Raw genomic sequence first — 12,758 nt, forward strand, 5'->3', positions numbered from 1 at the left:
GCCACTGGATCTAATGGGAAAGGGAAAATGAAAGAAAGAGTTGGTGTTTCTGTTTATTGAAATTATTTGAAAGACACTGGCTTTACACTAAAAAGGAAGCACCCTTAGAATAAGAGTGAGGCATGGTGTGGGCAAAGATTCAGAAGCCCAAAAGGCAGTGCCTCCTGCACCAAAGGACACATGACAGGCAAGGAGCCCAGAGCTTGGCATGAGAAGAGGGCTTTCATCACTTCTCAGTGTGTGGCCTGGGGAAAGTCACATAACCTCTCTGAATCCCAATTTCTTGATCCATGAAATGGAACTGATACTAGCCACCCTACTTACTTTACTGCATTGTCAAAAGAACCAAATGAAGTTTGTGCACAATAAAACAATATGCATGCAATGAGTAGAATATAATTATAATATCAATGTCATACTCAAAAAAAGTTACTCTGGGAAGTTAGTTTGTGGGAAAAAGAAAAAAAGAAGATTCAGAACCAGAGAGATTGTAAAGGCCACAGGAGATTTAAAAATAGATTGGTGAGATCACAGTAATAACAGAAGGGCAGTTTTGCAGGGAGAATGCCAAGAAATGGAGAGAATAACTGGGACCTGAACAGGAAGTTCAGCCTTGGTGACCCAGGAGAAGGAGGTGTTGCCAGGCTCCCCAGGAGGAAGCTGGAGGCTTTGTTCCATGATACGCTGAGGAATGGGGTTGGGGAAAAGCTAACGATGTGTTGTCTGTGAGTCACTGCACCATCCCTGTTGAAGGTCACATGCAAAACCCAGAGCCAGGAACACATGCCAGCCAAGGTCAGCACTGTGCTCAAGAACCTGTGGAGAAGACGCGCTGGGCCAGGAGGACCAGGACAGTGAAATGAGTTGGACATTCTAGGCAGGTTTGGAGAGAGCCCAGCAGGAGGCCGTGGAGAGAGGTCAGAACAAACATGCGGATGTCTGGGCAGAGGGGGCTGCCAGCAGGTGTAAGGACCCACCACGGGGATGGGGTTGGAGGCCAAGACCAGTTTGGAAGGAGCTGGAATCCTAAGCAGGGTGGCAAGGATGCTACTCCGCCAAGAAGGAAAGCTGGCAGGCCCCCTGGAATAGGACCAGAGTAGCAGGGCAAAGGGAATGGAGTTGATTTCCAGAAGTGAGACGCAAGGATCGTGTTCAGGTCTTGCTACTCCAGAGAGCCATAAAGGACGGTGGGCTCCTGTAGACCTGGAACCATGTCTCATTCCTCTCTGTAGCCTTATTGCCTGGTGTTCAGAAAGTAATCAGTGTTTGCTGGAATGAACCAATACATGATTCAAAATACCGAACACGCTTTGAATTTTATTCCCCTTTTTGTTGGCTTTTGACAGCCTTTGGCTTTCTTCCTAGTGCCAGATAGCCAATGTGGATACCACCCTCACTGTCGCCTCTGAGATCTCCTGACCGTCTAGCATGTGTCTGGCCCCTTCCCTCCTCTTCATACTGTGTATGCTCTGAGGATGGTTGTGTTTCCTTTAGTGGCTGGTTTCCGTGGCAACTTGTTCCTTCATTATGGCGCACCCAACCTGTTTGTAGTCACCAGGCATTGCCGTACTGTACCTTACTCAGTTCCCAGCCGTGTTTGCATCCTGTCCTGATACAGAATGTCTTTCATTAAGAGAACATTGCCTTCTCAGAAATTAACTTTAAAAATGCATTTACACACATTATGGCTTGATTGTTTTCAACTAGAAATATAACATTTCTCCACAACTTCCTTGCCAAGAAACAAGTTTCCCTGTCAGCTGTTTTCACTGACTCTTTGCACAACTTTTTTCTCCATGAATATTGTAAGCCAGCCCTGGGAAGAGTCTCCAGGAGAAGCATTTGGCTCCAAAAATAATGTCTCAGACTTTCGCCAACTTCTGTAGACTTTACCCCTTGATGGTCACAGTCATGTTCAGATAATCAGCAGTCTCGCCCTCAACACTGGAGAAGATCTGAACACCATCTCAAGAAAACGTAGGCACAAGAGTCACGATGCGTATTTCATCTTATTGCACTGTGTTATTTTTATTAGACTGGTCCATTTGCATTTTTAAGTCTTCCAACATGGGTTTCATCACTTTAATGACATAGGACCTATCTGACCCATTCTTAGAATTCATCTTGTTCCATGCCTAGAGTGTCTCTTGACCATACTCTCTTTCTCAGCTATAAACTTGTGACACTTTTAGAAAACACTCAGATGGAGCCCACTAACGCCAGTTGAGGATCGTCTCATCTTTGCTTTTCAAGGTAGATATTCACACCGGCTGACAGAACTGTCTGCCTCATAATTTCCCCTTGCAGCCAGAATAAATAGTCCCATCCTTGGTCCGGCAGCTAGTCCTGTCCATCACTTGGGGCCCTTCACCGCCATTCCTTGCCTTCCAGTAAAACACCATATTGATTCCCGCATTTGGTATCTCTCACTTATAAGGCATCTCATGGCTCAGATCACTATATTGCTGAGGTCTTCCCTCTAGATCCTTTCCTCAATGCCCAGTGAGTCTCTACGTAGCAGATCATTTATTTATTTATTTATTTATTATATTTATTTATTTATTTATTTATTTATTTTTATTAGTTCCAGGTGCACAAAACAAAGTAATACTTAGATGTTTATCATTTATATCCCGCACACTGTGTCAACCCCTCTCCCCCCATCCACTCTCCCTCTGACATCGCACACAGCCATTATATTTCCACTAGCAGATCATTTATTGTGCCTAAGATATAATTCCAAATTTCTTAGAACAAGTTTCCTCTGACTGTTCATCAAAAATTCAATTTTGATTTCTCCTGCTCTTTTCATGCCTGCAGTTAGAGCTAAGGTACACCAGAAGATATGTAAAGTTCATCCTAACTACGCAGCTAGATATTTTCTAAAGAGTTGGGTTTGCCTACTATACAGGGGTAATTCATGTAGGGGAAAGTCTTTGCTGGTTGTTCACTATACTGGGTTGAATTGTGTCTCCCCCTGCACCCCCTTCCCCAAAATGTTCAAGTCCTAATCCCTCCTACCAGTGAATATGACCTTATTTGGAAATAGTGTCTTTGCATATGTAATTAAGTAAAGGTGAGGTCATACAGAATTAGGGTGAGCCCTAATCCAACCACTGTTCTTAAAGAAGGAAGACTCATGTGAAGATGAAGGCAGAAATTGGAGTTATGCTGCCATAAACCACAGAATGCAAAGGATTGCCAGCAATCACCAGAAGGTAGAGAGACAGGGAAGGATCCTTCCCTACCTTCCAAAACTGTGAGAACATACGTTTCTATTGTTTTAAGGCACCTAGTTTGTGGTAATTAGTTATAGCAGTCCTAGGAAACCAATACTACATCCATTCACCAACTGGAAAACTAGACAAAGGTGAGAGGTTTTTGAATCTCTAGAATTTTGTCCTGCCTCCAGTGTTCAATGCATCCATGAATAAATGGAAAACTTCTCAATTTGTTTCTTGGAGGCTAACACTTTTTATACTTTTGGTTGTGAGAAAAAAATGGAGTTCTTCCTCAACTGACGGTGATAACATTATTATCCATAAGGCATTAGACCCTTATATTGGAGATACTACCTAAGTATTTACAGCTCCTCCTGGAGTACAAACGCCTGATATCCTGATGAGAGACTACTTGAGAGCCCTCTGACCCTGCCACACACCACTGGACCCTCCCTTCAGGCCCAATGAGTAAATTAAATATGACCATCTGAGTTAACTCATTAACTTCCAAGTGCAGCAGGCAACTGGGTGTTGGATGTAATAAGTAATGGGAATTATAAATGACCATTGTAAATTCTCTTCCGAGGAAAAGCTCTGAATAAAGTGCTCTTATAATTATTGTGTTGTTGTTTTTGGAGAAAGAGTTCTAGCACTGGGAGGCAACGGGGATGCTAAAATAGGGGTGGAAGCAAACGCAGGGGTTTTGTTATTGGAAGAACAGCTCGATCCTTTTGCCCACACAGTAAAGAATTACAGATGAGCAAACATGAAGATGTAGAGTAAGGAAAGTTTATTAAAGTACGTTCTAAGGGAAGAACATGCCAAGTCAAGAGAAGCAATGGCGCAGAAGGGTTTGTTGCCTCTGAGCCAGCTCCGCATGTGTGACAGATAGACTTGGGTCATTTGATTGACATGTGTGGGTTATATAATCCATTCCTTTCTGCTCATGCCCTTACCCATAATGCACACAGAAAACCCATGGAGAGGAGAGGCAGTTAAAACCACAATGCCAATTTATTGTAACTATATTATAATTAGGCTAAAGGTTAAAAGAAGGGTAAGCTTTAACATTCTGTGCAGGTGTCAAAAACCAGATAATTCTGGATGGATTTTAATTCCCTTTTATCAGGATGTTCTAACCAAAAATTAGTCCCTAGAAGTTGGACCTGGGTGGTCCCTGGGGAGTGGACCTGGACCTTGCAAGGCGCCATTACCTTATCACCCACCCCTCCTGTTGCTCATGCCTACCTTCTGCATAACAGTTTGGTAAGGAAATGATGGTAACAGTCAACACTGGAAAAAAGGGAGCGTTAAAAGATGCTGTAGCAATAGAATTGGGTGGGTATTGACTAGAAGCAGACTTACAAATAAAGCTGACTCCTAAGCTGAGAAAATCTGAAAATATCTGTTTGGGTCACTGACTGTGGTGGGGAAATAATCTTTGACATAAAGAAAGGGGGGAATGAGGATGAAGAGCTGTCCGATGCACAGGCTAATGGGGCTTCGTAGAGCCTTCAGAATCACTGACTCTACGTGCCACATTTTACGGGAGAGGAACGGAGGCCCTGAGAGGTGAAGCCACTCAACCACAGTTCCATGGCTTGCAAAAGGCAGAGCCAAAGTCCTAATCCTGTACTCTTTCCAAATTAGAAGTCAAGAACTGGAAAAAGAGGGAAGGCTGAGACCTAAGGATGTAGATTTCGTAGAACCCCACTTTATAACTGGTAACACACACATTTCCCAAACGGGAAGAGGCCACACACCGCAAGCTCACGGTTTGACAGCTACTCTACTTTTTAAAATTAATGCTGGTATTTATCTCTCACATTTAAAGATGAGGCAAGTTCCCATAAAAATCTGGGTGTCTGGCTGCTCTGGGAGAAGTCAGTCGATCTGTGAGAAACTGAATAAGAGCTGCCCTCCCTTCAGATGGGGTGTGCACAGGATGTGTGGCCCCTCTGCCTAGCCAGCTTCACAATTTATATTAACTACATGGTCCCTGTAGGCCCTGGAGTTTGCAACCCCTGGAAGAGAGGAAGAAAGGGAAAGGCGCTGAGCCGGGGGCCAAGAGTTGAGACTGTAAATGTCAGGGGGGTAAAGAAGCCCTCCAAGGAACCCGCCGACAAGCAGAACCAGAAAGCCCAGGTCACAGAAACAAAGGGCTTGACCAAAAATTCAGGGAGAGAGTTTTCATCTGTTTTTAGCTAAAGTAACAGGATGTGGAAACCGAGAAAAAAAGAGGTCAGTTCTCCGTACTGCACAATGGGGATGACTTATGCAAAACATCCTCTTTCCTATTTTTAACGAGATCACAGAAGCTTCATCAGAGGACTTCCTGCTGACTAACCCTGTTGAGGCACCTTTCTCTGAATTGCATAAATGCCATCTACATAGCCTCAAGAACATTTGAGAAGAAGAAAAACACCTCTGAAGACTACTGCACACAGAGCATTCTTATAAATAGTGTTCTGAGTGGGATCAGGGTGTTGTGGGCCACAGCTTTCTGGAAGGTGTCTAGGATTTCATGGCTGAGTGATGCAGAGGCTCAAAGAGAAATCATTTGTTTAAGCTGCATTAATGCTCCCGTGATATTTTTGCTCTCGAAAGTATAGTGAGGACTGATTTCTAGTGTAGATAACGCGGAGAATTAGGACAATTTTTCAGCAAAACTATTTTCTAGTTGTATAAATATCCCTGTAGCAGGAGTCGGCATTTTCTTTTTTTTTTTTTTTTTTTGAGAAAAGGGACTGAGAGCCAAGAATGCCTTATAGGCAAGAACCACGTTGTGACAATGGCAGGACGTGAATATCAGCAGAGACCTCGGTGGTCAAGGAATGCGCCCTTTCTCATTTTACTGAGGGGGAAATGGAAGTATTGGGGTTGCTGGAGGGGTCTCCTCTAACCCCCTGGGTCTTACCACCTGAGTGCACCCCACTGACTCCCAACTGCCAATTTCTGCATCTCTTTGCCCGGGGACTTTTTTCAGAACTGAGGAAAGCCAGACATGCCAGGAAATGAATATCACCCAGAAGCAGCAGCAGCCCAGAATCAGAAACTGGTAGGACGTGGTGTGTAAATACCCTTGTCCTTCACCCCTCAGTGGGACGGTGCCTAGGCATGGTGTCTGCAGCGGTTTAGCACAGAGAGAGTAGGCTGCTGGCTTTGGCAGGCAACTATCTCGCTGGAAGTTAATCATGTAATAATGTTGTTTTGTTTCCTGTGTGTTATGTATAGTTTATACATGTAAAATGTATATACTGTGTGTATATTATATATGTGTGTAATATGGATATATAATAAATAATGTAGATATGTGTATGTATACATGTATATTATTTTTATTTATGGAAGGTGATACTGTTTTTCCATTTACAATGATGTTATCAAGTTTCCTTTTAAAATGACCTTACTTAAGTAAAAATGCTGAGTTCATTTAAAGAACGTTTAAGTAAATGATAGAGCTTGACCTATGCCAATGTGATAAAACATTATGGGGGTTGTGTATGAGTGACTGAAGTTAGCCTGACGTCTTCCTGCTTCATTCTGCAGATGTCTCAGGTGCCCCAGGAATTGCCAAGGTGGACAGGAGGAGGGAAAGCAGGCTCCAAGCCACCTACCTTTATTTCAAGCAGAGCGACTGTGTCTTTGCCGAGTTGGGAAGTGGTGAGCTAAAGACTGAAATAGAAGAAGGGGTCTGCTGCTTGAAAGAACAATAGTTAATACGTTTGAAAGTTTCAGATGGAGCCCAACACTCAGTTGATCAAGAAATTGAGGCCCAGAGAATTTAAATGCTACCTTCCAGTTCCCACAGGGAGGCTGTGACAGAGCCAGGACGAGGCCCCATTCATGTAACTCCCACCCGTGCTCTCCCCACTGTGCTCACTTTCTGAGGAGGCTGGATTCGGATAGGGCCGTGAAGGGTGGGAGGAGGTGAATGGGGAGAGAAGATGGGGAGCGCCTCACAGATGGGGGGCCCAGGAGAGCAAGGGTGTGAAGGAGAATGCAGGTGACTCTTCCAGGGCTCAGCCGGAAAGAGCTTTTTGACTAAAGGGAGTGTTTAGGCAGAGGAAGAGTAAGGAATAAAGTGAGGAAATAGGCTGGGATCAGATTGGAGGGGAGCTTGAATGCCTGCTGAGGGCAATGCTAACTCACCAGGACGTGTGGGTCCAGATCTCTGAGCTGGGAAATGACATGCAAACCGTGTTCTGGGAGGCAGCACAGTAGAGAGTAACTATGTTTGAATATTGTTTCTAGAGCACACTGTGCACAATATACTTAGCCTCTCAGTGCCTCAGGGTCCTCATCCATACAACAGCAATAGCATCAGAACCTCCGTCATGAGATTTTGGTAAAGATTAATGGAAATTAGACACCAAAAACAGTGTCTGGTACCCAGTAAGCACTCAGTGAATACATAATAGCTATTATGATGTTTTCTAGGAAAGACTGAATTGTGTCCAGAGAGGAAGTGCCTTGGCTATGCAAGTTAGTAGCAGAGCCAGAATTAGAAGTCAGTTCTTCTCCTTTCTAATTCAACACTTGTCTTTCATTACCTCCTGTTTGAAAACAATGTATTATTTATTTTCTCGTATGTATTAGCATTGCCACGTGCAAGACATAGCATCCTTCTTGTCTCAGTGCAGACATGCTTCCACAATGGTTCCCTTTCAGAAAACAATTTTGATCAATTTCTTTCACTCCTTAATTAATATATCACGTTTAGTGGGAGTGCACGGCTCCCTTTGAAAATGCAAGACTTTCAATTTTCAGGTCTTCAGCCACTGACATTGCAACCTGACTTTAAACCTTATGAAATTACCTATGACGTTTAGAATTTAATAAGTATTCTGATTGCTTCATTGTGTCTGTGGAGAAAATAACATTTATTTTGACCAAATCTTATCTTTTCCCTTTTTCATCAAATAAATCATACTTACGACCCAAGAGCTTCTGTTGTTTTTTATGATTCACTGATCAACCATGAAAGAACAAACAAATCAAGTGCTGAAACTTGGGTGACATCCTGTTGGAGATTGTCTCCAGGAGACTGCAGTCTCCCAGAGAATCATAGAATTTCATAGATGGCAGCTTCCTCAGAGATTCTGTGTTCCAGTTTTCCTCATCTTTATAGATGAGAAAATTAAGCTCAGAAAGATGAAGTGACTTTTGCAAAGTCATCCAGCTAGTTGGTGGTAAAGAGGAATTTTGAACCCACTTTTTTTCTGGCTTTGAGTCCCCATTACATCATATCCTGAATCAACTCATGGATTTCTATAAAGTCTTCCTGCATCATCAGGCAGGCCAAATTCAGCTTGCCACTTGTTTTTCCAAATAAAGTTTTACTGAAACACAGTCATGCTCATTCATTTACTTACTGCTTTTGGCTACTTTCTTGCTACAGTGGCAGAGGTGCATAGTTCCAGCAGAGACCACGTGGCTGCAAAGCCTAAAATAATTACTAACAATGGTCACCCCAATAAACTTTAATTTAAAAAAAATAATAATTACTGTCTGTCTTTTCACAGAAAAAGTTCATCAATCCGTGCTGTGCATATCAAGCCTGGTTGAAATTCTCTTTTTTGTCTCTACTCTTTTTGTAGCAGACCCTACTGTCAAAAGTTGAAGTAAGTGGGGTTGTGCAGGAAACAGTGGGAGAGGAAACAGAAGAAAGAGCTAACTTATTTATCTAATTTGGGGAGACATTTTATGTGTAATCTCAATTCTCAAAAAGATACGATCAGACTACTATTTTAAGCCCCATTTTATAAATAAGAAAACTGAGGCTCAGAGAGACAAGAGCTAAGTTGCCTAAGCTGATGTCACTAATAATTAGCAGAACTAGAATTTGAATCCAGCCTTCCTCATTCCAAAAATATGTTCTTTCTACTATACCATGTGACTGTCCTAGTCGAAGTTAAATTCTATTTTTTAAAAATGTGATATCCCATCCCCCAAATGGAAATAATATAATGAAAAAATAATATTGGGTGCCACATCATGTTCATTACTGGTTGAAATTGTCAAATTTATGATGCCGTCATCTGTTTTGTTTTTGCTTTGATGCTCATTTACGTAAGTGGGGGACTTAGACTGCAGGACAGTAGTTTTTGACAATTAGCATTTTGTACTATTGAAGAAATTTGACGGATTAATAGCTCTTTTAGCATCATGCTAAAGAATGGAAGTCCTGTGTGTATATCACACAACTAATTACATCGATACCATGTAGATGTGGGTATTTTTAATCAACAATCTCTCCTCTCCAAGGCTTGCTACAATTCTCTAAAGCAGCAGGTACCAAATTTGCCTGATTCCTCAATCAACCGTGAAGTCCCTTAAAACACAGATTCTGAGCACCCTCCCCCCTGCTCTCCAGTCAGTATATCTGGGTTGAGGTTTGGGAATCTGTCATTTTCTTTTCTTTTCTAACCTCTGAAGGTGATTCTGATGACCAGGCAGCTCTGAGAACCACTGCTCTGGGTAATGAGTGGATAGCCGTCTGCATCTTTGTCTCCATCCTTCCTGGTCCTCCTGTGTGTCTTCTAAGCCTGTCGTCTTCCTCAGCCCCAGGCTGTGGTCCATGGGCACAGTGTTCCCTGTCTTTGCTGAATGAGGCTGGCAGTGGGGGCACCTCACACACCACAGTGTGTATTTCCCTGGCATCCAGTAAAGTAGTACAAACACTTTCTGCCTTCATTGTAGTCACCGTGGCTAGTTATTGCTTTCATTTCTCTCCTTGCCTTTTCCGCTTTCCATTTGATTTGCACAAAAGCTTCAAATGACAAATCCACTCTGATTTCTTCTGCTTTCTGACTACAGAGGTGAGGTTTGTAGACACCCAGCATTTAGATGATAAAAGGCTATTATCCCGGGTATCCTGCTATTCGTCTCCTTTTCCTTGTCCGGCTTTTTAAAAATGTCACTACAGCCATTAGTGATCCAAACCAAAAGGGACTTTGAACCCTGAAAGTTTGGTGGCCTGCCACACATTATTAAATCTTTCCTCCCTACTATGTGGCAGTTATATCAGCATAATATAACAGGCTTTTAAATATACATATATAACCACATTCAACCCACATTCCTTTTTCTAACCAGTTCCTCTCCCTTCCATAGTATAAGTTAAATAAAATAATTGACCTCAATGGTCTTTGTCACTATTACTGACTTTGGGTGAGAAAGCTAGTTCTTACTCCCTTAGGATGAGATATGTTTATTTTTTTCTTTCAGGTGAATTAAGACAAAAATACACGATGTGTAAAGACTTCAACATAATCCATATTATAATTAGGATTGATTAGGTTCTAACAGAGGAAGTAGCAGCCTATAGAATCTAAAAAGAAGAAAGACCATGTTTAACGTGCTGAGTAGAACAATGAAAGAGAAGGTATTTGGAATTACTGTATCTTACTGTCAGCGAGAAACACAGCTGACAACAGATATGGAGTCAATGAGGACATCAGAATGACACCTGAAAGACCTTAACAAAATATGGCCACCAAGTTGTGATTCATGAGATGAGAAATGGTGACTTAGCCTATAACACAATATACTTTTATAAGCCATTAAAATTAGTGGTGAAATGGGAAGCTCTATTACATTAGGGTGCTATCTTTCTGCCTCTACAAGATTAACTGAGCACATTTCACAATAAATGTCTCAAGAAATTTAACTAACCATTCATTTAAATCTAAAGTGGATAAGCTGCAATTAAATAAGCATTTTATGTCCCAAGTTAGACTGGCCCTAATGAGGAAGCCTAAATCTTGTTTTCAATATCAAAATTGCCTTTTATGACAGCCCTCCTTGCCAGTCCATTTCCCCAACAGGGACAAGCACTTCAGAGTAAAGGCAAGCTTCCTAGCAGACAAAGACAGCAAGACACTCTCCAGAAGACTTGTGAACTGTTTAAAGCCACCGTCTGTTGCAAACAGCAGAGATTATGCTACTTCGGAAACATAGTTTTAATTTCAAGGAAGTTAAGACTCCTTTACCAAACTCTCCAGCGCCCTTAAAGAGAAGAGGGGTAAACTGGGCATTCATAGGGGCTAAGGCAGAGAACCTGGCCATTGTTTCTAAAGATACTGCTTGCTCAGTGCCTTCAGCACTTACCAAAAGCTACCATATAATGTTATTTATTGACTAAGCATCTGTCGGTCTTCCTGACTAGACTGGAAGCATGCCAATGGCAGGGACCATGGTGAGTTGTGTGGGCATCACCAACATTTCCTATGTGCCCTGTTCAAATGTTTGCTGTAGATAGTGATAATGATTAAGTAGATAAGTAAGTCAGTTAATTAGAAGAATTTAGAAAGGCAAAAGCATCCAATTTCTGCTAAAAATCGAGCAGTTGATTCTTTGTCTTACCTAATGTGGGGCAGATCCCTTCTCTGTAGGAAAAATAAATGCAAAATGAGTACAAAAATTCACACGCTGTATCAGTTTATTAATATATACATTTGTTTGTGTAGAAAACACAATAAAGCATAAAACTATCGGAATATTTCAATAAACCCAAACTATACATGCACATTCACCTTCTCTGATCCTGTTTTGGTTGAAAGTCATGCCAATTACATCAGCATTTGCCAGAGTACGGGCTGTAGAACTGGTCTTATGGGACAACAATAGTTATTACAGATAAAATTGTTCCATGGTTTAGTTATTTGGGGAAATTCTGGGTGAAACAAGATTAAAAGAAATTTCTTCGTTATACGGTTTCTCAAAGTTTTTAAATTATGCCAATGTGCTTTATGAATCTTCAAGTTTGGAAGGCAGATTGTATAGATGTACCAACATCCGGTAACTCATTTCATGGAACAACTAAGGGTCTAGCGGTCCAAGGCACACACCTTAGAACATGCTGAATCCGACACATTTCTAGTGTAGACTCCTTCTGTTAGAGAGATTTCACCATTGAAGACCTGAATCGAAAGACCTGCAATTCTGCAAAACTTCCTGGAATTATTGTTTTCAATCCTGGCTGCCCATTAGAATCATCTAGGAGCTTTAAACATGTCAGCGCCCAGGCTCCACTCCAGGCCAGCTAAGTCAGGGTCTCTGAGGGTAAGATGTCTTACGAAATGGAAATAATAATACCTACCGCACAGGGTTGTCATGAAACATAAATGATATAGTATGTGTAAATACCTACTCTGGTGCCTGAAACAAAGTTCAGTCCTTGAGAACATGTTTCTTTCTGGAGATAATATAAAATTACAATTAAGAAATGTAGAAGATAATCATTTTTTGGCCATCATGGTTTTGCATCCACAGATGCTAAAATTAGAGGGGAAAAGTGTGATGAGAAACAGGATGTTTTTATAGTCTCCAAGTATTTCTCCACAACATATTTATTGATTACAAAGGGGAAAATAGGAACTTTTTAACAGTGGAAGAATCTGGCACACCCATCTTAACTAAGTGATGAAAGGTAACCTCACCTGTTATGAGACACGTCACATCATGTGTCCCCTGATATCACACACTAAGAAGAATACATCATCACTTCTGTAGTATTCTTGCCAAAGATACATT

The 12,758-nt window shown here is 41.7% G+C and overlaps 1 protein-coding gene across 1 annotated transcript in view; it reads left to right on the plus strand.

Moving 5' to 3' along the window:
* Positions 1-6,789, plus strand: part of DPYS (dihydropyrimidinase) — a 94,967-nt gene extending 88,178 nt beyond the window's left edge. The window contains exon 10 of the mRNA XM_074316270.1: positions 6,771-6,789. The gene's annotated coding sequence lies outside the window, so the exon portion shown is untranslated. The remainder of the gene's footprint in view (positions 1-6,770) is intronic.
* Positions 6,790-12,758: the final 5,969 nt, after the last annotated feature.

The sequence above is a fragment of the Rhinolophus sinicus genome, linkage group LG12 (genome assembly GCF_036562045.2).
Source record: "Rhinolophus sinicus isolate RSC01 linkage group LG12, ASM3656204v1, whole genome shotgun sequence".
NCBI classification, from domain to species: domain Eukaryota; kingdom Metazoa; phylum Chordata; class Mammalia; order Chiroptera; family Rhinolophidae; genus Rhinolophus; species Rhinolophus sinicus.